Below are 27,947 nucleotides of genomic sequence, written 5' to 3' on the forward strand. Positions count from 1 at the left end.
AAACCCTATCCCGCATGTGGCAAAGAGGCGAGGAAAGCTCACGCCGCTGCGGCCCGCGCAGGCGCTCCGTGCAGAAAGGCCCTCTCCTGGGGAGGACAGCCTCGCAGCCTCCCACAGGGGTCCAGCCGACAGCAGGTCAGATGAACAGCTGTTTCAGCTGGGGTCCGGGTCAGCAGCCACAGGGAAGGGGAGGGCTCCGCTCCCTGGTCACAGCCTGCTTCTTCGGGGCCACGGTGGACGGTTCCGGAACACTGCAGGTGTTCTGGGCCTGGCTCTCGTGTCTGGGATGTGAGCAGCGGCATGAGGAACTGCGAGGATGTTTTCTCTTCTCCCAAAGCGTTTGGGTGGTTTTTCTGTCCTCTTTCTCAGAAGGGGGAGGATAAAGCCTCCCTTTCAGGGAAGCCCAGCGGACCAGAAAGGCTTTGAAATCCTGAAATGCAAACACGGTTGCTTCTGAACGGCGTCGAAGGCGGAGCTGCTGAATTAAATGAACATGGCCCATAAATACAGAGGTGAGAAAATGGGAAACCGAGTGTTCAGAGGCTTTTGTCCGGAGGAAAAATTATCACAGGACAATGGCCTATTTTGTTTGGATTACAGGCCGGGCTGATATCTCATTAGCTCAAACCTGGCAATGTTTATGTTGAAAACTGCTGCCTGCTAAGCACTGTTGTCCCAATTTATCTCGGTGGGGAGTCCCCAGAGCAAAGCAAGCTGGGCAAGGGAAACCTCTGCCTCCTGGCTCTGCCCACCTGCCTGGCTCTGCCCTCAGTTGCCAGAGAGTGCCAGTGGAGAGGCATGGACAGGGACGGAGGGAGAAGGGTCTAGAACAAACAAACCGAGGACCCATAGACAAAATTCAGCCTGCAAGGAAATCGTTTCTCGGGAGCTGTACCATACAAATCTTTCTCTCCTGCTTCCCTTCAGAAACTGAAAGAACCAGCATCTGACCTGCACACGCACATGGCAATAATCGTAGGAGCCAAGTGGTGGCTGCCCCTTTAGCCAGAGAACTCCTGTTAGCCCCAGTCCCCACCACTCCCTTTTGCTCCCCAACCCTGAGGCCAAATGGCAGTTGCCATTAAGAGTGTATCAGTCTGTGGTTATTATTTATGTTATTGCTAAAAATATTTCTCCAAACCCGTGACACAGTGAAGTGTAAGATCACGTGAGCTAGCTCGCCCAGAGGCTGTTTCCTTACAGCCTGCCTGCTTTTCCCCTGTGGGCACTTGCCCTGCCAACCACTGGCCGACTGCTAAAACTGCCAGGCCTAGAGAGATCGGTCTCAGTTCTTCAACTGGTCTTATGCAAGCAACCCCACCACCCCTACTTTGGGTCCTAGTGTCCTTATGCAGGAAAAGAAAGCGCATTATCTCCCAAGCTGTTTCCGGGAACATCAGCTCTGTGGGACATGAAGAAGGTTCCCAGCTCAAAACACTGGGAAGCGCTGTGTTAGACAAAGTTAAGTCATTCCCCACACGCGGCCTTTCCAGAGCCCTGATGCACGGACGTGGGTCTGCGTCCCAAAGGAATTCACTAGGGAAGGCCATTTTCACAGAGCATCTTGGGGTACTGGTGTCCTCTGGCTCAGATTTGGAAGAGAAGGACGATGCCCAAGTTTCTGCCTGGCGTGGGGATCCGTGCCCAATGTTAGCCCTCCCAGTCCTCAGCCTGGGTGTGGGCACCTTGCTCAGTACCAGCGGGCCCAGTCTCTGCCACCTTGCTGGGTAACTTCCTTCTGTCCTCCCCCCGGCTTGGCTCTCCCCTCCAAGCCTCCCTCGGGCATTAGGGAGCCTTCAAAGTGGGGCATCATCAGCCCCCACCACCACATCACATGACTGTCTCAGGGGCTCCTTTGCTCCCAAACAGGGTCACAGGATGGTAAATGTGGCCAGTCTTGGGTGAGGCAAAGTGTTCTTTTGAATAAGGAAATCAAAACACTCTTCAAGGTGAACCAGGCGCTCCGACAGACAGCCCTCCATCATGTGGGCAGAGGAACACTGATGCGGGTACTGCCAAGGAAAAATTGCCGGCTCTGTAAAACCTGTCATGTTTATGGCCCTTTAATGTCAGGCCCTGCTGTTCTCTGTCTCCTTCAATGTTTGCCGCTTGCACTATACCCAGCACTCCTAGAGGGCAGGGAGCTGCATCGATTTTATTTGCATTATTTATATCTTATGCATTCAAACAGTTAATCAAGAAGGATTATTGAGTGGGTTGCTGTCCCCTGAGGTATCAGTTCCTACCGGAGTCATAAATAACAGAACGCCCACAGTGTGCAAGGTGGAGAGCTGCACACTTTGCAGGCGGAGGGGACTGGGACTCTGGTCTGTACAGCCTTGGTCACATCGATAAATCTCTGAGCCTCAGTTTTCTCATCTGTAAAGTGGGGACCACACTGGGAAACTCACAGCCTTCATGAGGATTCCTGGCACATGGCGGGGTACAGGAAATTGCTGTTGTTTGTGATGCCTGAAGGTTGACTAGGGGCTTTCTTTTATGTACATCATCTCATTTTATTCTCCCCGCCCCTCCCTGAGCAAGGTACGGCTGGCAGAGACCGTCTGCATCTTATAAATGGGGAAACAGAAGTTCAGAGAGGTTGAGGGCCCTGCCCAAGTTTTCTCAGCCAAGGAGGGAGCTAGGATTTGAAGTCTGGATCTGAATTCCACTCCCCAGGTGGCCCCAGCACAGCACCAGACCCCACATAACAGTGCCTTGCCAAATGCAAACACCATTCAACCCAAAGGCGAATGTGTTGCTATCACGACAGACTCAACATTGATGGCTAGGAGCAAGGATCTTTCCTAGAAAGATGCTCTAGAACCCTCAGAGAGCCTGACAAGCATAATAAGCTCTGCTCATTGAACAGAGCTGTAGCAGGTAGAAATGGTCAAGATCAATTAGAGAAAGTGCATGGGTGTGGGGAAGAGAGGCAGGCAGGGGGGCCGCAGCTGCCTCTGGACGGCAGGATGGAGGTGGGATGCACGTGGGGACAGCAGGCGGGAAGAGCGGAGGAAACTGTACTGCAGGAGCAAAGGGGAGTCCGGGGCATTAGGTCTTTCGGGGTAAATGGACAGGCAGATCGAGATCCAGAGCCAGGTGCCTGCAAGGGTCGCTGATGGAGGGCTTTCAATGTGAGACTAGGGGCGGAGGCTTACAGGAGACAATGTCACAGCAACGGACTGACCGGGCCCATTTGGAGTTCACTGAGGAGGAAAACAGCAAGAGCCCAGCAGAACAAAGCAGAAGAAAAAAAAGAGGGGGTTTATTAACTAACTAATCAATTCATTAACTATTTTAGTCAGTCAGTCAACAAACATTTATTGAGCACGCACTGTGTGTAGAGCTTGGTGCTTGCTCCTGCAAGTACTATGTACAAGAAGATAGGGCCCAGTCTAAGCCCTGACTGACCAAGACAAAGCCATGGTCTTGCCTGCCTCCCTAGCCCCTGTGCTGTGTGTGAGCGTGCACACACACACTCACAGGTCTTTGTGCACTTTTATGTGCATGCACACTCTTGCTCGCACACATGCACTCACAGGTGACTATGCACTTACATGTCATGCACACTCTTGTACACACACTTATGCATGCACACATACTCATACAAGTGCACTCATGCGTGCACACACACATGCACGCGCACACACGTGCACACACATATGTGCTTCTCATCCCCATCTCCTGTGCCTACTGGCTTCCATAAACATTCCCAGGCAGACCTCCTCTTCTGTCCTGAGGTGAGGCCCTTTTACTTGTCAAGTCAGAAATTCTGATGCAAATTCAATGTCTGCTTTAGAAACAAGCCTTTCCCCACTATGAGATCATTAAAAAGGAGGCTTTGCCTAGCATCCAAGGAACTGTTTTTCATTACGAGACAGGTGCACATTTCTTGCATAGTTCCCAGCTTCCGGAGGTCTCCCATGATGTTGGTGGTCTGAACGGGGCTTTCTGAGGTAGGTGGATGTTTCCACCAGGTCACCCCAGCCAGCTGCACGGCGCTCAGTCTGGAGAGCGGCTGTGAGTTGAGCCGCAGTTCATTTGGTGGCCCGGTCACTATGTCGGGTATAATTAACTGAGCTGAAAGGAAGCTAAAGAAACTTCTCTGACAGGGAGGTCAGGGAGAATGAACTCTGATGGGAAATTAATGATGAGAGTCTGGAAACTCCACAAGAGGACTTTGGTGGCATTCTAGTAACTAGTCTTCAGCTCCTAACAGAATGCAGGCACCAAAGGGGCCTTTTTGGAGATTTTTTTCTTCTGGATGTTTTAAAGAATACTCCACTGCTGGAAAATAATATTAATAATGGTGATGAGTAAACTGTCATCAATGACACGAACAGTTTTGAGTGTTTATGTGTCATGGGAAGTGCTTTATGTATGTTCTTTCAATAAACGGTCACATTGACTGTCATCTCTGTGCCAGGAGCTGGAATAGAGCTTAAACTATTGACCCAAAGATTCAGAATCACTGACTGGCAGTACTGGGATTTGTACTTAATTTCCTACATGCTATATTGTTTTACCTGTTAGTAGGTCTTGCACAGAAAAGAAGGCTGTGTCTGGGGTAGTTCATGGTCTTTTAAATAAAGTTTTATTGGAACACAATCACCTCTTTTCATTGACATATTGTCTGTGGTTCTTTCATATTGTTACAGTAGAGTTGAGTAGTTGCAACAGAATGTGTGGTGTCTATCATGCTTAAAACATATACTGTCTGACCCTATACAGAAAATGTTTGCCAACTTTGATCTAAGGAAATCCAGGTTGGAAAAAAATTAAACAGGTTTATTTGCTGCACAACTTTTCAGAGCCTTTAATCTGCTAATGTGCATTGCAAAGCCCCCCCCCCCTTTTATGAGGCATCCTTGAGATGAGCTTTGGGGAACATGGCTGGAGTCTAACCCCATTCATTTGGTCAAGGAGAAGGCAGGGTCAGACAGGAAAGTGATTGGCCCAAGGGCATGCAGCTTGCATATGGCTGCATCAGGACTTGATTCCAGTTCCAGAACGTCCCAAGGCCGTGCTACACTTGCCCTTTGTCAGCTCCAGGAGGAGTGATTGGTGCAGTTCCAGGAGTCCCTTCTCCGGAGGGGGTCATCAGTGGCGGCCAGAGCTGCCTTGTCTCCATTCAGTTGCCCATTTATAATGGTGTTCTACATCCCTGTCTTTATGGGGCCTGTTTGTTCTTCAAGTCCAAAAAAAGAAGGAAAAATCATCATACTAATAACAAATGTCAGTTTTAATCAGCAGCATCTGACATTACGAGAATTGAATTTCTACCTTTCACCGCATACATTAAATATGGGACTTTATCTCCTCATGCAGAATTGATTTGCCCATAATTCTCTCCTTTGGCCCTTGTCATGTAAATTATGGCATTTCTCCTCCATTGACTGCATGAAGCATAATCTGCAGAAGCAGATTAGAGGTGAGAATCCAGCCTCCCCAACCAGCTGCTGCTGGGTGCTTTGTCTGTCTGTCTGTCACTACCCATTGATGCTCCCCCTCTCCGTATTCCCTCTTCAGGGCTGCTCACTGGCAGCCTGCATAGGAGGGCATGGGGTTATGGTGTGGGGGCTGGGCAGATGGCCTTTGTGGAATCCGGAGGCCTCCACCATGGGGATCCCTGGCTCCCTCAGTATGGACAGGTAATGGCTGGTAGTTTGTAGGGATGGACCTTAGGGTCATTTGCAATTCTTGTTCTACTTCTGAATCAATTCACCAGTATCCTCAAGAGTTCTACATTCTCAAATATTCCCCAAGTCCCCAAGGGGCCCTGGAGAATATCCAGCTCCCAGCATCTGTACTAGATGGATAAGGACAGAGGTGGCTTCTGGCTGATAGAAGATCCAAGAGTAGTTGGGGACCTAACCCTGGGTCAGGCCTATGAACTGCAGCTGAAAGACCAGCGCAAGGTTTTGGAGAGCCGACATATAGGCTGTGACGCTCAGTGAGACCCCCAGTGTGTAGACATCTGTATCACCACTCTGTAAAGCCTGTAAGCTTCACTTTTGTCTTCTAACTATTTCATGCTAAATACCTGAGCAATGGTTCATAGATGGGGTTCTGGAGGTAGAAAAACCTGGGTTCAAGTTCTGACTCTTCCATTTATTAATTGGATGACCTTGGGCAAATTACTTAACCCTTTTAAACTGCTGCCTTACCATCCATAAAAAGGAGATAATAGTAATAGCTGTGTCCACGAGGTTGTTTGGAAGATTGAATGAAATGATCCATGTGAAACATTTGGAGCAGTGTCTGGCATGTAGTAAATGGTCAATACATAGAGGCTGCTCTTCTTTTTTTTAAAAAAAAATTCTTTATTGATTGAGAGAGAGGGAGAGGGAGAGAGAGAGAGAAACATTGATGAGAGAGAACATCGATTGGCCGCCTCCTGCATGCCCCCCACTGAGGATCAGGCCCACAACCTGCGCGTGTGCCCTGACCAGGAATCAAACCAGCGACCTCTTGGAGCGTGGGTCAACGCTCAATCATTGAGCCACACCAGCTGGGCAAGGCTGCTCTTCTTATTGTTAAATTCTCATTCTCCATTAGCTGCATCTTAAGACATACCTTGTGGTAGAGGGTACGGAAGTGGCCTGTATACCAAGGTGCTTAAAGGTCATTGAATAGCTAGTGTGTCTCAGGGGTGATCCACAAAGGTAGGGAGGGGCAAGGAGAAATCTATCCCTTACTGAACACTTACTGAATACCAGGTACTTTAATAGTAAATGGTCGATGACAGGTGGCTTTCATATCACTCACTGCATGTCCCTTGGTGTTACTGTCAAAGACAGAATCCTGGGCACCTAAACAGGAGGTTTGGTTCAGATGAGACATTCTTAGTGCTTTTCACAGAGAAGGCTAAAAAGAAAGAAAATTACAAATTGCATTTGTAATTTTATTATTCATTTTTGAAAGCCTGCTATGTGGAAACACTAAGCCTAAAACTTGACTTTTATTGTCATCAAATTATATTTCACAGTAACTCAAGAAGGCAGGCGCCATCTCTGTAGTCACTGGAGAGAAGAAGGTGTCAGCTCCAGAAGCCAGTCTGAGACCAATTTCCTCCAGGGGTGCTCTGCGGCTCCCATGTTGTCTAGCCTCCCCACCCTGGACTGATCCCCCAGTAATGAGAGTGTGACAGTCCCCTGTTACCTGAGCTCTCTCCATCTGCGTGCAATGTCCTGGACCAAAATGACCTTCCTCAGGACCCCAGGGTTCCTGTGGCCTGTGGAATCAGAAGAAGGCAGTTTTCCATGAGTCCTGCCACAGCTGAAGCGATGCTTGAGTGCCAATCAACTCCCCTGGCCGGAGGAGGGTGTGGATGCTGATGATGGGAAGGGCAGGCCTTAGGGGAGTTCTGTGAGCCGCTCTGGCTGCTCAGTACTGCCCTCCCCGGCAGCTTCTGCAAGTCAGGGGTGTTGACGTGGGCCAACCAAGCTCCCCAAAGGCTAGTAAGTCAGGCAGGAGAGGCCAGGTGAGCAGTGACATGGAGAATCCATGTCAGGACCACGCAGGTAACACCCAGCATACCTGAATTCTGTATATCACAGGTATAAAGGGCATTCTCCTGAGGCAGGTGGGATAAACTCTGGCCTGTCCCCGAACACCATTGTGCTGAGAGAGGAGTTGCAAAGACTGCAGCCATGTGTGTGTGCACTGGGCTTTCTTGGGGGTGGTGGGAGCAAGGGCGGCCGCTAATGTTCCCACCACGCCTCCCACTGCCCCTGTGCACCGTTGCCCGGCCGCATACCCTGTCCTCACACAAACGCCAACTTCCATGGATTGAGCCCAACTTACTGTGTGCCAGGCATTGTGCAAGCCCTCTAGCCTGCTGGCCGAATCATTCACTCCCAGGCACCTGTTGTAGGTAAGTGGGTACTCTGATCTTGTTTAGTTTTCAGGAGACAAGACGGAGACACAGAGAGGCAAAGGAACTTGCTCCAGGGCCAGATTCAAACCAACGTCTCTTGATTACTTTTGACACAGCAGGTCTTATCCACAGGGTCCCCGCCTTCCGGGGTGTCACAGACCATTGCAAGGCGGCCTCAAGCACCCTGGTTGCTGAGTGAGGTACTGCTTCTCTGCCTCTGGAGTCTGGCTGTGCTGGCTTCCCCCTCCTCCATGCCCTGCATGACTTGGATTTGTGACTAGTACGCACATGCACACACACTCAAAACAAGTGTGTTAATTAAAGTCTGGCTCTTTCTTTTGCACTGTGCTGCCTCCTGCTTTGAGAGGTTGGAGGGACTTTGGTGCTGAGGGAGGTCATTTTCTTCTGCAGCATCCTCAGATACTGGTTCAATCACGTCCTGTGCACCTCTGAGGACAAGGCGGTCCCTGCTGCTTCCATCACTGCAAAGCCCTGGCTCTTAGAAAGCATCTCCTCCTGGGGAATCGTAGCAATCCCAGAAGAGCAGCTCAGCCAACGGAGGTGTTTCTGCCTCAGAAAAGGGATCATTTAGCTCTTGACCCTGATGGGCCTTTGCCTGGACCCTGAGGTCGGTTCTATACATGCACTGTCTGCTCCCTGTTCCCGGGACTGGACCCCTTTTGGGTAGCCCTAGCTTCTGGTCTTCTTTGTTTCCCAGAGGGAGGCGGCGCTAGGCTTTGTCCCCCCGACCCCACCCCTCCCTCCGCAGCCTGCCAGCCCCTGAGCTGTGAGCGCTCCAGCCCACATCCTTTCCAGCCCCATAGTCGCCGGCTGCCGGGGTCAGGCAGGGAAAGGGCTGATGGATGGGCCAGCAGGTGCGAGGGCAACCTCCCAGTGTTGAGTCTCTGGCAGCTGGCACGGAGCTGGCTTTCATCTGCCTGCTCTGCTGCCCACGCTTGTGCCCCAGCCAGCACTCATCTGCAGGGCCGGGGAGGGCTTCCGGGGGGTGGGGGGTGCGATGGGACAGGTGCGGCCCCAAGGCCAGGGGAAAGCCCTGTCTCTTGGGGTGCCTTCCATTCTCCCTGTGCACTAGAGGCTCAGGCTTTGGACTCAGTTGTTCGATTCCCCATTTCAGCCCTGACCTAGAACTTATACACGCAACTCCTGTGGACCCCCTCTAGGCATTAGCAGGGTGCAAGAGACAGCACGGCCTGGGTGTCCAGAGGTCCAGGCTCCTCGCTCGCTTTGTTGGAAGCTTGCCATGTGGCCGTAGCAAGTGAGGCGCTTCCCCTGCTGGGTGCTGACCTCCCCGTCCACAAAAGGCACGTGTAGGTTTCTGGAAAGGTCTTGAGGTCAGGAGATATCCAAGGTTCTTCCTATCTGGGACTTTTCATCCCAGAACCCTCTAACCTATGCTTTTCCTTGGGGTTCACATCCAAGTGGGCGGTGGGAGAGTGGAGAAGATGAAAGGAAGGGTCACTTGACCCATCTGTGCCCTCCCCCCTAGCCTGGGACCAGGCTGTCAGGAAGTAACCAGCGAATAGGGCTCGTTTTGAGAGACACTGAAAGGCCCACCCATCGCCAAATATGTTCTCTGTTCCTGCTAATTCAACAACTGCAGTCACTCCTTTGGGGACCTATGGTCTCCAGAAGTCACCCGTGAATATTATATATGGCACCTGGGAAGTAAATTGAATAAACTCATTCTTACTCATTAACTCCTATTAGATTGAATTTACTTTTCATGGAGCAGATCCTTGAAGGAGCACGCAGGTAGAATTTATTAAAAGTGTGTGTGTGTGTGTATGTGTGTGTGTGTGTGTGTAGCTGTGTGTGTATGTGTGCAGCTGTGTGTGTCTGTGTGTCAGAGAGAGAGAGCAGGAAGTTGGGGACAGCTCTGAATGTCAGGGCGCAGAGTATCCAGTGATGGGGCGATATCATGTAAGAGAAGCCCAGGCACAGACGGTTTCCCGATGGTGCCAGTGACAGGCTCGGTCGTGTGGCGCTGTGCAGAGTAGGCCTGAGCCAGGCTCTAGGGCTGGGGATGGAGGAGAGGAGAGGGGAGGGGAGGGGAGGGGGGGAGGGGAGGGGAGGGGAGGAGGCCGGGCAGAAGTGACTGCAACAGCCTGTTCACCTGGGGCCCTCACCTGACCCAGCTGGGACGTTGGCACTGCTGTTATGACTGAGTGGTTGAGCTTTGCGGCCCTTGAGGAGTGGAGTACAGAAAAGACATCTCCCCGCAGGAGCCCTGCCCAAGAGGCACAAACTGCGCTCCCTCTGATGGTCGCCCCGTGTAGCCTGGGGTGTGCAAAGCCCACCAGGCAGAAGTGGGTGGAGTCAGAGGAGCTTCACGTGAGCTGAGGGTGGCTGCCAGGAGCGGGGAGGGTTTAAGAATATCCACTTATGATGTCCCCCGGGGACCAGAGCCCCTGGCTTAGCCACCCCCTCACTCTCAATCCTCAGGCCTTGGGTCTTTCTGGCTCCTCTGTCTCGGTCGCCCTCCCCACCTTCCATCCTGTGCGACTCCGTCTTTCTCTGAAGCCTGCCAGGAGTGGGAGATGGGGCGTGAAGGCGCACGTCCCTCAGACCTGGAGCCACGCTCAGTCCATCCAGCACGTCCCGGGATCCCGGCCTCAGCGCCTGCAGCCCCTGCGAGCCCTGGAGGCCCCACAGGCTGCCCGGTGAAACGTGCGACCAATTCGGAATTTATCTCCTGGAGCAAGAGGAAGATCAGGATTGGGGTGGATCTACCTTATCCAGACCAAATGACGGGGCTCAGGCACACCTGGGACAGTGCCTTCCCTCCCTGGGCTTCTTCGTCTGGAAAGTGCCTGGAGGAAGCTCCTCCCCCACCTCCGGGAAGCAGTGTCGCCAGGTGATCTCAGCCACGGCGCTGCCCCTCTCCCTGCCTCAGTTTCTCCCTGTGAAAATATGACAGCCTCAAGCTTTCGGGGACCACTGCCCTCTCCCCCATAGTGATTTTTCTCCCTGTACCCAGTGATTGAAAAGGCACAAAAGAACAAGCAGCTCCTCTAAGTGCAGGGATCCGTAACCACCTGTATTAGTCTCAACAGTACTCCCTTCGTCGCAGTGGGTCCTCCCTTCACCGAGTCATCCTGCCGCTGTCGCTGGCAGGCAGTGGCTGTGGAGAGAGTTCTCATCGAGAGCTGCCGAGGCAAAGGCAGGCCATTCTGGATGGTGCAGGCACACAGGTGGCGGAGTCAAGGTTAGGTCGGGGAGCTGGAGTCCGACGGCCTTGGGTTCGCATCCCAGGCTGCTCCTCCCCAGCCGGGTGCCCCTTCTTCACTCCAAAGTGGGCATCATAGCACTTACCCCACAGTGTTGTTGTAAGAACTAAATCAGACCACTAAAACATACTAAAACATACTTAGCAGCTGGTTCGTGCTCACTGGTGACACCTGGTAGCTCTAGTAAACAAGCATGCATCTTTGCATTAGTATTGACATGTCAGTGTACAAATAGCCGCCATTTGTTGCGTGTTTACCCTGTCAAGGCCTGGGGCCAAACTCTTGGTGCAGTGTTTCAGATCCCGACCCACAAAACTTCCAGTCCAGAAGGTGGCTCTGGCTGTCCTCATCCCTTCGGGGTGGAGCAGACAGTTTCCCCACCCCCTCTGGAATGTTTTGGGTCACGTGGACAGTGTACCCTTTTGGAGGACATTTGGGGTGTCTTCTCTCAGGAGTCTGTCATGCTCGCTGTGCTGTACCCAGGATTCAGCATCTCATCTGCAAGGGTCTGCTTCCCCTGGCAAGGGGGTGGTGTCCAGAAGGCTCCCTGCCCCCACAGGAGAGGTGGGGAGATGGCCTCAGCTGAGGGAGGGTCCTGGGACTGAAGATTGACAGCTCCCATCCCTTCCCAGAGATCACACCTTGTTGAAGCCTTACCTGCAGACCCTCCAAAGCCTGAGCCTCAATAGCAGCGTTTAGGAGCCCTTTAGGGGTGGACGGGAAAGGAGGAGAGTGTTCTGTAATCTGAAAACTGTGGCACCTTCCTACCTCTGTTGTCACTTCTAATAATATGTTTCTTTGAAAAGAAAGGCACACTCTGCATTGCAGCACGGGAAAGGCTGAGATTCTGGTTTCAGACAATTCGCAGGCTGATCTGAGCCACTTATATCAACTTCCCTAATCTCAGTTCTTCATCCGTGAGACAGGGGTCACAGTCCCCGCTTTGCCAGAGGACACTTGCAAGGAAAACAAGGGTCTGGATGGCAGGAGTTAAAATGAGATGCGCATAGTAAATGTTTAGTACATGACAGGGAATCATCCGGGTTGGATTCCCAGCTCTGTCCTGTGAGTCAGAGATGACCTGAGAACTACCTTGCGGTGTGGTGGGATATACTAGTTACTGGATACATGTTACTATTGTGGTTAAAATGTTTCTTATGAAGATAACCCCTCTCCCCTGCCCTTTCATGCCCGACTTCCACAAGTTTCCCCCTATCTCTTGAGATGAACATGGCCATGGGGGCCTCAGGGAGGCTGGGACACACTGCTATCTTCCTCATGCCCGGCACTCCGATGTTTAGAGGGACAAATATTCCCACCCTGCTAAACACTATACTCTCCAGAGTCCCTTGTAGCTCGGTGTGGACCTGTTACTAAGTTGACTAAGTTATATAGCAAAAGATGCTTAAAGAGAGGGGCCACCCCCTGCTTTGTAACTTCCTCCATCTGGCTGCCTGGGATCTGGATGTGATAACTGTAGCTTTTGCAGCTACATTGGACTACGAGGATCAAAACCACGTACTTTAGGGAATACAGAAGGTAGGCTGGAAGGAGCCTGACCGCCTCATGGGTCACCATAGAAGGTCTACCTACCTTCTGACTTCTTTATATAAGAATAAACCTTTATTTCCTTTAAACCACTGCTATTTTGACTTTTTCTGTTATATGTAGCAAAACTCCATCCTAATGGATACAGATAGAAAGGCTCTCCTTCCCAAAAACCTAAAAACCTTGTCTGCTAGGAATTGACGCAAAACATATAATCATACAATGCTTAAAGTCATGTGGACATGGATATTAACTAGAATTATTTTATTATTGCAAAAAAGTGGGTACAGCCTATATTTCCCCAAATAGCAGAGAGGTTGGATATGACGTGGTACATAATAGAACAGGGGTGGTCTGGCGTTAGAGAGACCTGGGTCTATTTCTCACCTTGGCCCCTTACCAGCTCTGTGCCGGGGGCCACTTCTACTTCCCTCTCTGACCGGGAATCGAACCAGGACCTCTCAGTCCACTGAGCCACACTGGCCGGGCTGAACGGTATTTTCTTTATGCATGAAGCAGGCAGATAACAATAGTGCAGGTCTACAATGTTGTTGTAAGGATACAATACAATGAGGTATGTAAAGCACCTAGCACAGCGCCTAACTCAGTGTAAGCACTGAGAGAAAGCTAGCAAATCTCCTCCCCTCCCCCTCCCCCTCTCTCCCCTCCCTCCCCTCCTCCTTCTGCAGTGGATACTATCCTAGAACTGAAGGGATCTTCACCACCATCACCTCTACTAACACAACCAGATGATCACAGGGAGTTTGAGTGTAAACAGGAAAGCACAGTGCACACATACTTGCACAGCACGGTCCCATGAGTGTGTCCCATGGAAAAGGCAGGAGGGCAACACAACAGCAGTGCTTACGTCTAAGACGTGGAGGTTCAATTTTACTTTCTTCTTGAAGGCCGTCTGTAATGTCTACATTATGGCAATGGACATGCAATACTATCATAATTTATCATTGAACATGACTTGCTCTTTCCCTATTATAAAAGAGCTAGGCACCCCTGAGCTCTCCCAAGTCTCAGAAGGGCTGGAGCTTGTGACCAGGAAGCCCCACGGGCTGACTCAGCCCTGTCTGGCCAGATGGAGGCCGGTGGCAGGAGGGTTCAGAGAGACAGGTTCCCATTTAGAACTGTCTGGGAGAACTGCTACATTTGCCATCATCTCTCCTGAGCATTCTCTTCTAGCATCTTCTCTGACCTGGAGGAAGGGCCCCTGGACTTAAGGAATGCCAGCCAGACAAACAGTGGAGTTCAATTCTCTATTTTCTATGAGGAAGAAAAAAGGATTTTGCTTCCAAAGAAAGGGGTGGGGCTAGGAAAGGAAACACGACACCAGCCCAGGGGCTGCATATGTTAGTTCTTGTGCTGTGTATTTTGCAAATCCTCTTGGCAGGGAATTGCTTTATCTCCCCTGGGACTGGGGCTGCAGCTGCGGTGCTGACAGACACTGGCCTGGCCCCTGCAGACCAGGCTGAGCTCTGCAAAGCAGTGGCCTCAGGGACACAGCCCCTGGCAGATAAGCAGCTGACCCAGGTGCTGTGTTGTGTGAGTCCCTGTTTTGAGGGTCCTGGAGAAGGGGCAGTCCTCCTTGGTAAAGCAGACAGGCAGCTGAGACGGGGGGGGGGGGGGGGGGGGGGGCGGGGACGGGGGGACAGCAGAGGGACCCAGTTAGGTTACTGTGGGCAGGAGCACATCAGCTGGGAGCTTCCTGTTACAATAGTCATTCATTTAATTGTCCAGGACTCAGGTAGGGACCGCTTGGGTTCTTTGCAGTCTTGGCTCATAAGTGGCAGTAACTTGGCTCATAGATTCCTATTCTTCCTGCACCCTAACCTTTCTCCTTTGGGCTACCATTTACTAGTACTCACTAAACACTTAATGAATATGTGCTCTCTGCTAAGCAATGTCCACGTGTCATTTAATCCTCATACTTCCTTGTAAAGTTCTCCCATTTTACAGATGAGGAAAGTTAAGGCTTCCAGAGTTAGTACCACATAGATCATTAGTAGCTGAGCTTGGGTTTGAACCTAGATGTGAATGGTTGCAACACTTAAGCTCAAAATGCGGAAGGACTCAACCCAGGTCACGTACAAGAGTCACCCATGGAGTTGTTAATTGCACAGTTGCGAGGGCCCACCACCCCAAGCTTCCTGAATCACTGTGAAACGCTTGGGAGGTGGTTCTGATGTGCAGCCTAGTTGAAACCACTTGATGGCCCAGGATCCTGGCTTGGCCCACTCTTTCCTGCAGGAGCAGGGTTGCTGAGCAGAACGTGAGAGCCCATGGGGCTGTGCTTGTGGGGACCGTGGCTCGGCTGGTCTTGGGGGCCCTGCCATCCTCTGGTTAGCTTTCTACAGACCCCAGCTGACTCTTGGGCTGTCGTGGTAGTGGGGATCCTGACCAGAACTACTGCACCCCATTCTTCCTTCTGCCCTGGCTGGGCCTCATCTCTGTCCCTCAGGAGAGTCTTGGGAACAGATCAGGGACCACCTGACAGGGAACGGTGCCTACTTGGGACAGGCAGACCTGCTAGGACCCAGATCGCTGAGGACCCCTGGGTAACTCTGTAGGTTCGCAGTTGGATGGGGAACACTTGCCAGCCCCTCGGGTCACTGCGGGAACTCAGCTGCCTGCTCAGCCTGTGGCAGCGGAGTCCGCTTGGGAAAGCTGTTCTCCGCGTGTGTTCCTTCCTATCTCACCTTGGCTGTCTCCTTCCTTCTGCTCACCAAGCAAGCGCCAGGCTCCCAGGGAGGAACCGCGCTGACAGGAGAAGCAGCGCCCCGGTCTGCAGACTGAACGGGGGTGCAGGCTACAAGCAGATCACTGTGCTGTGCTTCCTGCTGGGAGAGCTGGAGCAAGCCAGCTGCCAGAGCAGATGGCCCCAAAGTAAGAAAGGCCCAGGGAAAGCTGCCTGGAGGAGGCGGCACTGGCTGGTGACGCAGAGATTAAATACATAGAAGAACACCACTAGGTTGCAGAGCATCTAGAATACTTAAACACAAACAAGCTCCTTCATTTATGTCTTCAGCAAGATTTACTGAGGAAGGAGCCATGTTCCAGGGGCAGCTGTACCTCTGTCCTCGTAGAGCTTGAATGCATGGATGGGAGACAGATGATAAACGCATGTATGTGTATTTGCTTATATATATATAGTGTATGTGTTGGTATAAGACATACAGAAAAAATGAACCCAGGAAGGAGAGGAGGGGGAGGGGGAGCGGCAGGTGTTGCTATCAAGCTCCTCTGACAAGGTGATGTGTAAGCAGGAGTGAGGCAGGGTCAGTGAGGCAGAGGGGAGGAGAGAGGAGGAAACAGAATGGAGGGGGCAGGTTTGCCGTTGGGCTTAGAGATTACGTGGTCCCACCCCTCATCCAACACAGTGGATACAACTGAGACCCGAAGGTGGAGGAGCCTTTTAGAAATAGAAAATCTGAAAAGAGGGAATTTCTCCACTAACCAGGGGTAGAGAGAGCCTGGGAGCTATGGCACTGGGTGAAAATTAGTGATTTTTTTTTTTTTTAATAAAATATTGACACATTCTCAGGATTTTTATGATTTTAAGAAAAAGTCTTCAAAAGGCTGAAAAGATCATGTTTAGATATGTGATTAGTTACCTGTCACTGTGTAATAAACTGCCCCCAAATTTAGTGGCTTAAAATGATACACATTTATGAGTTCAGTTCCTGGCAGGGTTCTGGGAGCTGCACAGTGTGGTTTTGGCTCAGGCTCTGTCTGGAGGCTGTAGTCAAGAGGTCATGGCCGTGTTTACCTGCGGGCTGGACGGGGCTAAGGAACTGCCTCGGAGATGATTCACTCACATGCCTGGTGTGTTAGTGCTGGTGGTTGGAGAAGCCTCATTTCCTAGGCAGGTGGGCCTCCCCGCAGGTGGGCCTCCCCACAGGTGGGCCTCCCCGCAGGTGGGCCTCCCCGCAGGTGGGCCTCCCCACAGGTGGACCTCCCCGCAGGTGGGCCTCCCCGCAGGTGGACCTCTCCACAGGGCTGCTTGAGTGTCCTGACAACGTGGCTGTTGACTCCCCAAAGCAAGTGACTGGACAAAGAGCAAGGCAGAAGCCTCAATGTATTTTATGATCCAGCCTCCAAAGCCACAGAGTGGCAGGTCTGCAGCATCCTATTTGTTATACAGGTCAGTCTTGTGTGTGTGTGTGCGTGGGCAGGGGGGGTACAGATGGGCATGAATACCAGGAGGCAAGGATCACTGGCCACATTCTTGGAGACTGCCTCCCATAATAGACAACTAATGAAAAACCTATTTTTAAAATGACATGAAATGTGCATTATTGCAGGAAATGTGTGATAAATGATCTCTTACGGCTAGGTGAGCTCCTGATCACAGAGGAGAGGCCCAGCCCCAGTTCCCCAGCCCTGGGGTTAGCTCAGAACTTCGCGGACTAGGCTTGGACACATGACTTACTCTTCGTGTGCCTGAGATCCCTCACCTGTGAGGTGGAGAGTAGTAATGGCCACCTTCTTGTTGCTCTTAGGACTAAAGGTAAACAGTGCCATCCCAGTGGGTACCTACTCCGGAGCATAGACGTTTAGGGGTTGAATCCTGATGTTATCAGATACTGGCTGTTCGACTTTGAGACAGTTTCCTCACTTCCCTGGACCTCTTTTTCTGCCTCCGTAAAATGACAATAAAAATAGTCTCTGCTTCACGGGGTGGTGAGAAGGTTGAATGAGTTAGTTTTTGCAAAGTGCTTAGCACAGTGTCTGGTACTTTCTAAGTGCTGTATAAGTATTTGTGCAATGAAACAGTCCTGGTTTACAGCAGATGTTCAATAATGGGTAGCTCTCCCTCCTCCATCCAGGCTTTTGCCCCACGTACAGATTGAAGGGACCAGAACACACTGGGAAAAATGGTTCATTCTTGCAGACGGTGGGCACCTTTAGACTGTGGTAGAGAGGTCTTGTGTTGCTCTCCTTGGCTTTTCACAGCCTTGGGTTACCCAGCCTCCCTTCCTATTTTTAAATTTGTCCTTATTATATGGTTAGACAAACAGCTGCAGCCCTGGGGCCAGGGTCCGAGTGGCTCTGAGCATTCAGGAGTCGTTAATCATGACACGGGAGTGAATGGATTTTGCTAACCAAAAGGTGAGGCCGCCACCTGAACTTGCGACCTGCAAGCCACAGAGAAAAAATGCAATCCCCTCTCAGACCGTCTCCGTTAGCCCAGCTCTTGTTCCAAACACCAGGCAGCGTCAAGTCCTCCACGAGGCCCCTCTGCTCAATGGCCATGTTGAGTTGGGGATTGCTGGGTATGGAGACGGAGGCAAAGGAAAAGGGTCTGGGATCAGCCGACTCTGACAATGGCCGCTGTGTACATGGCCTGCTCATGCTGAGCTCATTTAGTGCTCACACCATTCTGAAGTCATTTATCCGCGTCCTGACGCCACACAGAAGGAAGTAACACGTGGCCTTGGGAAGCCACAGAGCCAGGACTCAAACACCATGCTGTCCTGGTGGCTCCCGTCTCTCTGGGTCATCCCCATTCACCAGATGGCTCCTCCGGGAAAGAGGATGACAGACCTAGACAGCTCCCTGGGTGTTTTTACACGTGGCCCGCTGCTGGTGGCTGGTGAAATCATCGTACTTCTCCCTGCCTCAAAGTCTTCCCAGCGCTCCGTGGGGAGGGCACGGGCTTTAGGAAATAGGCAGACTGGGGTTTGAACCCTGACTTCTTTGGCCAGGTCCCCTAAGTAACCTCTCTGAGCCTCAAGGTTGCTTCCTAGGAGCAGAGAATGATGAAGCCAGCTCTGTAGATGTGCAGTTAGAACTAAATGAGAAAAGATACACACCACCCTGGCTGGTTTGGCTCAGCGGTTAGAGCGTCGGCCTGTGGTCCGGAGAGACCTGGGTTCGGTTCCCGCTAAGGGCATGTACCTCAGTTGCAGTTTGTCCCCAGCCCTGGTTGGGTCATGTGAGTGGCAACCACTCGATGTGTCCCTTTCATGTCGATGTTTCTCTCTCTCTCTCCCTCCCGCTCTATCTGAATAAAAAAATGGAAAAATGTCCTCGAGTGAGGATAAAAAAAATTTAAAAAAAAAAGATACACACTGTGTTGACACACAGAAGGCACTCAGTAAATGTTTCTTCCCTCTTCCCACTCAACCTCATAGATATTGGGGAACTTAATTTTTAAAAATCACAAATGCATTTATTTATTCCACAAACATTTGCTCCTACCTGTTCATCCCCATATATCCTGTTCCATTCATTCATCTACCCATCTGCCTGTCCGTCCATCCTCCTGTCCATCTGTTCACTCATCCACGCATTCATTCGCTCAGATATTGTGGAGGTACCACTGTCTGCTGTGCTCCGAAGAGGAGGAGCTAAGGTACGATCCTTGCTCTCAAGGGCTCATAATCCGGGTCCAATGTATGCCGTTGAGTGTCAGGTCGCAGTCGGATGGGCAGAGCCTTGTTCAGCCAGGTCTCATTCACTAGGTCGACAGTTCTGTTATTAAAGTAGCTTTTCCCCGAGGTTTTTCCTCAGTGGCAAGGTATACTATGGCTAAACCATTAGTTTAACCTCTCATCATGTTCAAATCTGTGTTGTTGAAATAAATCCACAGTCACCATCTCTCTGTAGCTCATTCATTTCCTGTGAGCCACACAGCCCAGCCAGCCTGCTCCCACCACCTCTGGGCTGTTGTATTTCTTAGAGGACGGAGCCAGCACCCGAGGGAGGCGCAGCTGCCTTTGCCACCTGGGTGAGGAGAATTTCTCCAGGAGTGTTAACCTCATCTAATTGGCCTAAACGGTGAGCAATTAATGACATGGAACCTTTTTGAAGGCACTATAAATAAAAGGCCAGGATCCTAAGATTGAAGTGAACCAGAGGTTTCAGTAATGATGATGAATTGTTTCTCCTAGAGAGTTTTTGTTACTGGCTTTTTTTTTTTTTTTTTTTTTTTTTTTAAAGGAGCTGGTTAGCATCTCTCAACCATGGTAACCACACACCAGGGCAGAGGTGGGAGAGGGTAGGGATTCTGGTGATGCCTGATCGATGCTGGAAGAGAGAAGTGTCAGGAGTCATTTCTAGGATGTGAACAGTGCCTGGCGTTGTAGGCACTTTCATGTCTATTGAATTAATGCAAGAATGCTCTCCAGGGTGGAGTAGAATGAGCCTGGGATTTTGGGACGAGGGGTAGCTCGGTATCTTGAACTTGGGCATGTGGACAGTTGAACCTGGCTCAGCCTTGGTGTCCCTGTTTGTTAAATGGGGATGGACACAGTGCCTGAATAGATAGTACACTGTTCACAGCTGTATCCCCAGGGACTGGCCGGGGCCTGGTGCTTTGTAGGAGCACATCAAGTGTTCTTTTGCCCCTTTAAGCATTATTTTAGATGTTCTATTAGAATGCAAGTCCCCTGCATAAGATGCTTATCTCTGCCTCCTAGACGAGTCTCTGGCTTACAGTAGGTGCTTAATAAATCTCAAATAAGTATGTCCCAATGTTGTTTGTTCTTCTTCTCTGTGGAAGAATAACTATATTAATGTCCCCCATTATTTCTCTCTCACTCTCTCTCTCTCTCTGTCACACACACACACACACACACACACACTTACACAAGTATCCATGCCCCTTTCCTTGTATCTGTGCATTTCCTTTCATTAAAGAACTGCTTATTTGGTTCTAAGACTGGTCATGTTACGTGTTTTGACCAATAGGATACTGCTCCTATTCCATTGCCAAGAGAAGATACTCTGAGTATCCTGGGGGAGGGAGAGAGGCGTCTAAAGAATTGAGTTGCCCAACAGCTGTCTAACCACCAGCATGAGAGTACTGAGCCCCAGCCAGCACTACCCAGACAAGCCTGGCCTAAATCACAGTCCCACAGACTCGTGAAATAAATGCTTATTGTTTCCAACACTAGATATTTGGGGTACTTTGTTACATGGCATTATGGTGGCAATAAGTAGCTGATGTACCACTCCCTGATTAGTATCTGGGGTGGATCTTAAAAAGTGGCCAGAAGATGCCACATATTAACGAGATCATATGGTATTTGCTTTTCTCTGACTGGCTTATTTCGCTTGGCAAAATACTCTCCAGGTCACAAAGGGTAAGAGTTTCTTCTTTTTTACAGCTGTGTAGTATTCCCTTGTGTGAATCTATTAAACAGAATAAACTGATGAAAAAAATAGAACCAGAGGCATGGAAACATGGGACAGACTGACAGAGGTCAGAGGGGAAGGATGTGGGGGGATACTGGAGAAAGGAAGGTGAAGAGATTAGCCGAAGAACATATGCCCCTGGACACAGACAGCAGGGTGGTGAAAGTTGGGGCAGGCGGTGGAGGTGGGCAAACGGGAGGAAAATATAGGATATCTGCAATAGTATCAACAATAAAAAAATAAAATAAACATCCCCCCCAAAAAATAAAAAATATAAAAATAAATAAAAGTGGTCAAGAGAAATGATGAAGCACTTCTTATCATTTAAAAAATGTTGATCTCCTCCGGGAAATATTCGGTCAGGAGGGAGCTGGCAATAAATGCTTAAATGATTTGAAGCATGAATTGGAAACTCACGGTTGTCCCTGTTGGGCTGTCTGTCTTGCACAGTGTAGTCAGCTGGAATAATAATATTAATTTTATTAAAATCTTAGCTCCACAGTGCACTTTAAGACTTACAGAACTTGCAGATGTTTTAGCTGAATTACTAATTCCCTCCCGCACACAGGGTCACACAGCCACTGAGTGGCAGAGAGGTACAAGGTGAACTCATTTCCTATGACTGCCACAACAAATTACCACAAACTTAGTGGCTCAAACCAACCCAAATGTATTATTTCACAGTTCTGTAGGTTAGACGTCTGATGGGGTTTCACAATCAAAGTGACAGGAGGGCTGTGATTTTTTTTTTCCCTTTTTCTGGAGGATTTAAGGGCAAATCTATTTCCTTGACTTGTCCAGCTTCTAGAGGCTGCTCTTGATTCCTGGCCCCTTCCTCTGCCCTCAAAGCCAGCAACGTTGCCCCTCTCTGAGCATTTATTTGTGGTCAAATCTCTCTTTGACTACAGTCAGGAAAGTTCCTCCATTTTTAATGATTCACATGACTAGACTGGGCTCACCTGGATAACGCAGGATTCTCTCCCCACGTCCAAGTCCTCCTTAATCACAGCTGTGAAGTCCTATTTGCATGTGAAGTGACGTATGCACAGGTTGTGTGGACATCTTTGCAGGACCATTGTGTTGCCTGCCATACAAAGGGTCACCTACGTTTCCAGTAACTCATCTTATCAGGAACTGGTGGGCTATTGACCCCCCTCCCTCTCTCCTTCCCCCCACTCCCTCTTCCTCTTCCTCCTCCTCCTTTTCCTCCTCCTTCTGGACAATGGTGCAGTAGCTCTTTTTCCACAACTCCACAGGTTGTGAAAATCTCAGTGTCTGGCCAAGCAGTGAGAAATGCTAAAAGCACTTTTCAAAACAGATCTTGAGGCAGAGTTGCTTTTGAGTACTTTGAGTCCAAGGTATTTGATATTCCTATAACATCACGTATTGTTAGCTACAGACATGCTTCTGATTAAAATGGTCCAAAGGGTGTGTTTCCTCAGCCTGCACAGCTTACTCATCTCTCTTGGTGTAAGGAGACCCGATTCTGTAGGAGAAATGGATTTATTTTAGGGCAGGGTAGCAGCAGCAGAAATTACTTCATGCAAATGAGGCTTGGCAGTGTGACTTCATGAATAAGAAATGAAGCGGCACCTCCTCTCCCCACAGGCGGTGCTGCGCACTGGGAAATTGATTGTGGCGTTCGTTCGTTCGTTGGGTGGCCGGTTCCGCTGTCAGGGCTACAGCAGACACAAAGATGCTTCCCTTTACCCAACTGGATGTAAAGCATTTGCATCCTTTATAGCTTGGCTTCATGTTGTCAGTGAACAATTGGTGGGTCTCAAGGTTCCTGGAAGCTTCTGGAGACCTTTGCAGGATTTAAGAACTGCGGTGGAAGCCAGTGTGGCACTGAGCCACACAGAGTGGCCGTGAGTGGTCATCTCTGAGCTGACCCAAGGTGCCCCGGCCCTGGCTTTTTTTTTTTTTTTTTTTTAGGGTTAGTGTTAGTGCCCTGGCTGTTTTGAATGGCAGTATGCTTCTGCGGTGAAGTACATGGTTCCAGGAGCCGAAACATCTGGGTTCAAATCCCTGACCTGTTTCTCTCTACCCGCATGAACTTTGGCAAGTCACTTACTCGTTTTGTGCCTCAGTTTCCCTATCTATTATAATAGGTTAGAGATTATAATGGCACTTGCCATATAGGGTTGTTGGGAGGGTGAAACAGATGAATGGGCATAGAGCACTTAGAAGAGAGCGCAGCACCTCTCCCGATGCCAGGCTATGGACGAGCCAGAGACTGTTACGTTAGCTAGACTGAAGGTGAACGGCGAGTGCTCTCTGCTGCTCATAGTTCAGGTGCTCACAGGTCACTGCACCGGACCTCTTGGCTTGGCATAGGAATGTCCAGCCAGCAGAGACTTTGGGGAAGTAATCTGTGGACAGGGAATGGATGTGCCCACCTCCCGCTCGACTCCTGTTTCCCATTGGTCAGTGTACCCAATAGGGGTTAACTCTTCTTCACATCAAGATTGTATCCCCTAGTCCTGCCAGGAGCATCCCAGGAGGACAGTTCCCACACCAGGCTATGGAGTGTCTTCTCCAAGTCTGGGAGAGCTCAGAGGAGCCAGGAACTCTGGGCATGTGACTGGGAAGGGCCCACACTCCTAGGACTTGTGAGTGGTCTGCCACAAATGACATCACCATCTGGGTCCAAGTCATGCGCAGCAGCATCCTTTAAGAAGGACCTTATGGAAGGGTCGTGAGATTTGTGTCCCAAGTGCCGTGTGACCTAGGGAAAGGCACTGCACCTCTCTGAGCCTCAGTGTCCTCAACTGTGAAATGAGGCTGATAGTACTTAACCTGCCTTCCAGATCAGACATGAGAGCAGTCTGGCTGCATGCGATGCCCTACACCTAGCAGACACCACAAGCAGAGCCACCGTTATGGTAGCGTTATGAGTGACTCAGTTCTGGTGACACTGGCATGGGCATTTCCTGAGGAAAAGCCATTAACCTTTTTGGTTTTTTTAGCATTATTATTATTTTTTATCTTTATTGTTGAAAGTATTACAGATCTCCCTCTCCCTCCCCCCCCCATTGACACCCCTCCTCTCAGATCCCACCCCAAGGCCATTGTCCTTGATAAAAGCTCTTGAGCTGGAGTGTAGGTCGAACGGGCAGGTCTGAGAAGGAGGTGGAAAGAAGGAGAACGTGCCCTCTAGGAAGGAGATGCATGAAGTGCCTGTCTGTCACTCCCTCCTCCCACGGAGCCTGCTGCATCATTTGTGGGGCTCACTGCAGAAGGGACACGTGGGGCCCCTTGTTCAAAGATGATTGAGAATTCCAAGATGGCATCAGCAGAGTGCTGAACAAGCGTGGGGCTCTTCTGAGTGCGGGTCCTAGGCCCCTGCCTGGGCCACGCGCCCTCAGCACCCGCCCTGCCCCACACTTGCAGGCTGCCTGAGTGAAGCTCTGCTGCTGTGGCCAGCGCTTGGCAGAGTTTCCTCTTCCCTAGCAACCCCTCCCTGCCTGTGCTGGGCTTGCTGGGGGCTGGGGAACAGCCAAGGACGGCGAGGGATTCTGAAGCTGATGGAAAATACCTACCTGAGCCCAGACGGTGTCATCAGCAAGGCAAGGTGTAACATAGCGATTAAGGGCAAATATAGGATGTATATGTGTATATAATTTTTTCTGTTGACACATGCTATGTACTTACATGAGTGTTGCCATGGTGATTGGCAGGGCCAGCTGTTGTTTCATTTCCCCCAAAGAATTGTATGGTAATGATGGCCCCCTGGGGAGTTCTCCTGGGGCAAGGAATGATACTAAAAATCTGCAAATCAATGAACAGGTAGTGTAGAGGACCTCATTCTCATTAGTGGTAATTAAGAGGAGTTTACAACGCTTTGATGAGAAGTAGCTAATTTTGGGTGGAAATGTAGGGAGTGAACTGCTTTTGGAGACTGGGTTTGAATCCTCTTAATAACCAAGTCACTTAATTCCTCTGAGCCTCAGTTTCCTCATTTAGAACATGAGGACTGTTTTAACAAACTTGTGGGAGCTTTAAAAAGGAAGTGTGTGGAATACATAGCTTAGTTTTTGAGACATTGGTGATGTGTACTACATAGCTTCTATGATAATGATATTAATGAAATAATATAATAACAATAACAATAAAGCTTCTATTTATCAAGGGTTTTTGCCCATGTGTCCCTATGTGTGCATGCATTATCTCATTTAATCTTTATAACGCCCCTATCAAGTAAATAAAATATTATTCTCATTTTATAGATGAGGACACAGAGAGGTTAAGAGACTTGTCTGAAGTTGCACAGCTAGTAAATGGCAATGTCAGGATTCAAACCCAGGCAGTCTAACACCAGAGCCAAAGTTCTCAACCATTATTTACAGTGCCCTGCAATGAAAATAATGAGGACATAATGCCTGAATAAATTCTGAGAGGTATACAGTTGTCTAGATTTCAGGTTGGTTCTGAAGATTGGTCCTGGATGAAGTGAGTGTATTTCCTTCCGTCGCAAAGGCAGTGTAGGGTGAGAGTGGGGGAGAGGGTATTTTAATAAGTACCTGCTGGTGGGGACTGAGCCTTGCTCAGGCCCAGGGGTCAAAGTTCTCTTCGTAGGACTATGCCACTGAGTCCTCTGGTCTGATGCATGGGAAGGAGCAGCGTCAGCTTCGAAGGACTGGCTCATTGGTTCCTCCTCCAATGTCCTTCCTCCCCAGAGCTTTGGGGCTGCTGACTTTTGTCCTCTCCCAAACTAAACAAAAACAAACAAGCATACAGCACAAAAGCAGCCCCTTGTATTTCTCTCTAAGCCCATCAGGTTCCTCAAATATGTCAGGTAACTTCTCTACCCAGGGCCTTTGCACAGGTTGCTCCCTCTTCTGGGACTGCTTTTCCCAGCCTTCTCTCCCAGCCTGTTTGTCAAGTCCCTACTCATCCTTCATGTGTGAGCATCAGTGTTCCTCAGCGAAGCCTCCCTTCAGGTTTGCAGGAAAGTCTTCAGGGCAGACTGTGCCCCAACCCCATGCTCTGTTAAGTCCCCCTGTGATACATTTCTAGTCACTAGTCTGCCTTTTGTATCACTTATCAGAATTTTAATTAAATAATGATAATGGTTTGTTTGAGAGCTGTCTCTCTCAAAACCTGTTTAGTTCACTACCATATTCCCAAAATGCTTATAACAATGACTGACTCTGAATTTGTTGATTCAATGGATGAAAAAAATAAAACCTCCCAAGTCCCACCATCTGCACTGGGGGGAAGCTTGGGCCTTGTCAGGTGAGAACTTGATGGCTATACCTGGTCCCTCAGTGTTTGGTAGGTTGACTGTGGTCCTGCCAAGTGTTCGGGAGAAAGCAAACACAGCAAACTCATCACGCAGCAGGACAGTGGCGAGGAAGGGGAGAAGGTAAAATTGCTAAGCATCGACTGCATTTCTGGGCCACGCTCCTCATTCAGTCCTCAACAGCCCTACGATGTAGGGGAGGCGCTTTGCATCTGATAAATGAAGAAACAGAAAAGAGGAAGGACAGAGCATTAATTAAGGTGAGTTAGTTCTTGCTTTGACCCTAGGCTCTCTTCTATAAAATGGGGGTGGATAGACCCTTTAAGATCCCTTTCAACTTGGGTCTTCTCCTCAGGCTGAGGTTTAGTCCCTGTTGTTCATCCCTGTGTGTGCAAGTGTGTGCAAGTGCACAGAATCATCCGACTATGGCGTGAGTGCCGGGGCTTCCAGCTCTCACAGGAACTCCCAGCCTCCGATGGCCACTTCCCAGGGTTTGTCCAGCAGTGTCCCTGTGCTGTGCATCCCGTGAAGGCTGGACTTCTCCTCCAGCACGTGCACCATGCATTGGGAAGGATGGAAAAGGGATGATTAGATGTAAATGAATTTAAGAGTTGGCTGGATTGGGCTTGTATTCCCAGCACTGGCAGTTAGGATATTTATTCAACCCAGGATCACAAGATGCTTTTCCCAGCTTTTTCCTGCTGAGCCATGATAAATGATAATGCAATCAGCAGGAAGAATAAAAAGGGGGGAGAGGTCATCAATTACTCCACCTTCTCTTTGCAGGTTCTTTTGATTTCATCAGTTTACCCCCTTCAGCCATAGATTTGCAGCCCCTAGAACTCTAAGGAAGAAATGAAATTTCATAATGGGAGCTGGGTAGTTGAGCCCCTGACATTTGCTGGAATTGCTTTAGTCTTACCCAAAACATCCAACCAGAAAGAAATGTCATGAGCTAGATCTTGCAGGCAGGGACACCCCCCCCCAAAATGGACCTGGGGGCCTTTTGTCATTCCTGGGGGTGTCCTTCCTCCATGCATTAGTATTTTCCAGGAGGAACTATCTAGTGATTTTAGTTCTTTGACTTTTGCAGGTGCAAATGGACTGTTAGATGGAATTGGAAAATCAGAGGCTATTTTACAAGTTGAAAAACTACCATAAGGACCTTTGAAGTAGAAAGCAGGGACCAAGAGAGGGTACCCAGGGAAGAAACCGGAGGAAGGTACCCGGGAGCCGCTGACCTGTGAGGGAACGAGAACTTTTTTAGCAAGTAACAAATCCTTCCATCGCTCCATGCGCCAGACCCCGTTCTGAGCACATTTTCTTAGGAACTCACTGACCCTCACAGTTACACTAGGAGTTTGGAATTATTTTTGTGTCCATTTTAAACACAAGGAAACTGAGACACAAAGAGATGGGGGAGCCTGCCTTAGCCCGAGGTGGGAACCAGGGCTCTTCACGCCTGTGCTTCACCTGCCCTTTGATAACAGCAGCAGTGATGACGACCGTGATGATACCAATAGCGGCGGCTACAATTGATTGTTGGCCATTAACCAGGCCCGTCCCAGGCCGCATTGAGAAAAGTCTCTCTTCCTCTTGGTCATTTTTCTGTAGAGCAGGTCAAATTTCTTTTTGTTTTGTTTTGTTTTGTTTTGTTTTTGTGGTACATGCCCCTAGCAGGAACCGAACCCGGGACTCTTTGGTCCGCAGGCCGATGCTCAACCGCTGAGTCAAACTGGCCAGGGCAGGCCAGATTTCTTGATGATGCTGTACTGCTTCTCTTTGAATTCATGTCCTCTTCTGACATATACAAAGGCCCAGAGCTACCAGAACAACTGACAAGGCGGTGGTTATGCTGAGGACGATGTAGCCA

Source organism: Molossus molossus, unplaced genomic scaffold (genome assembly GCF_014108415.1).
Source record: "Molossus molossus isolate mMolMol1 unplaced genomic scaffold, mMolMol1.p scaffold_m16_p_13, whole genome shotgun sequence".
Lineage (NCBI taxonomy): Eukaryota > Metazoa > Chordata > Mammalia > Chiroptera > Molossidae > Molossus > Molossus molossus.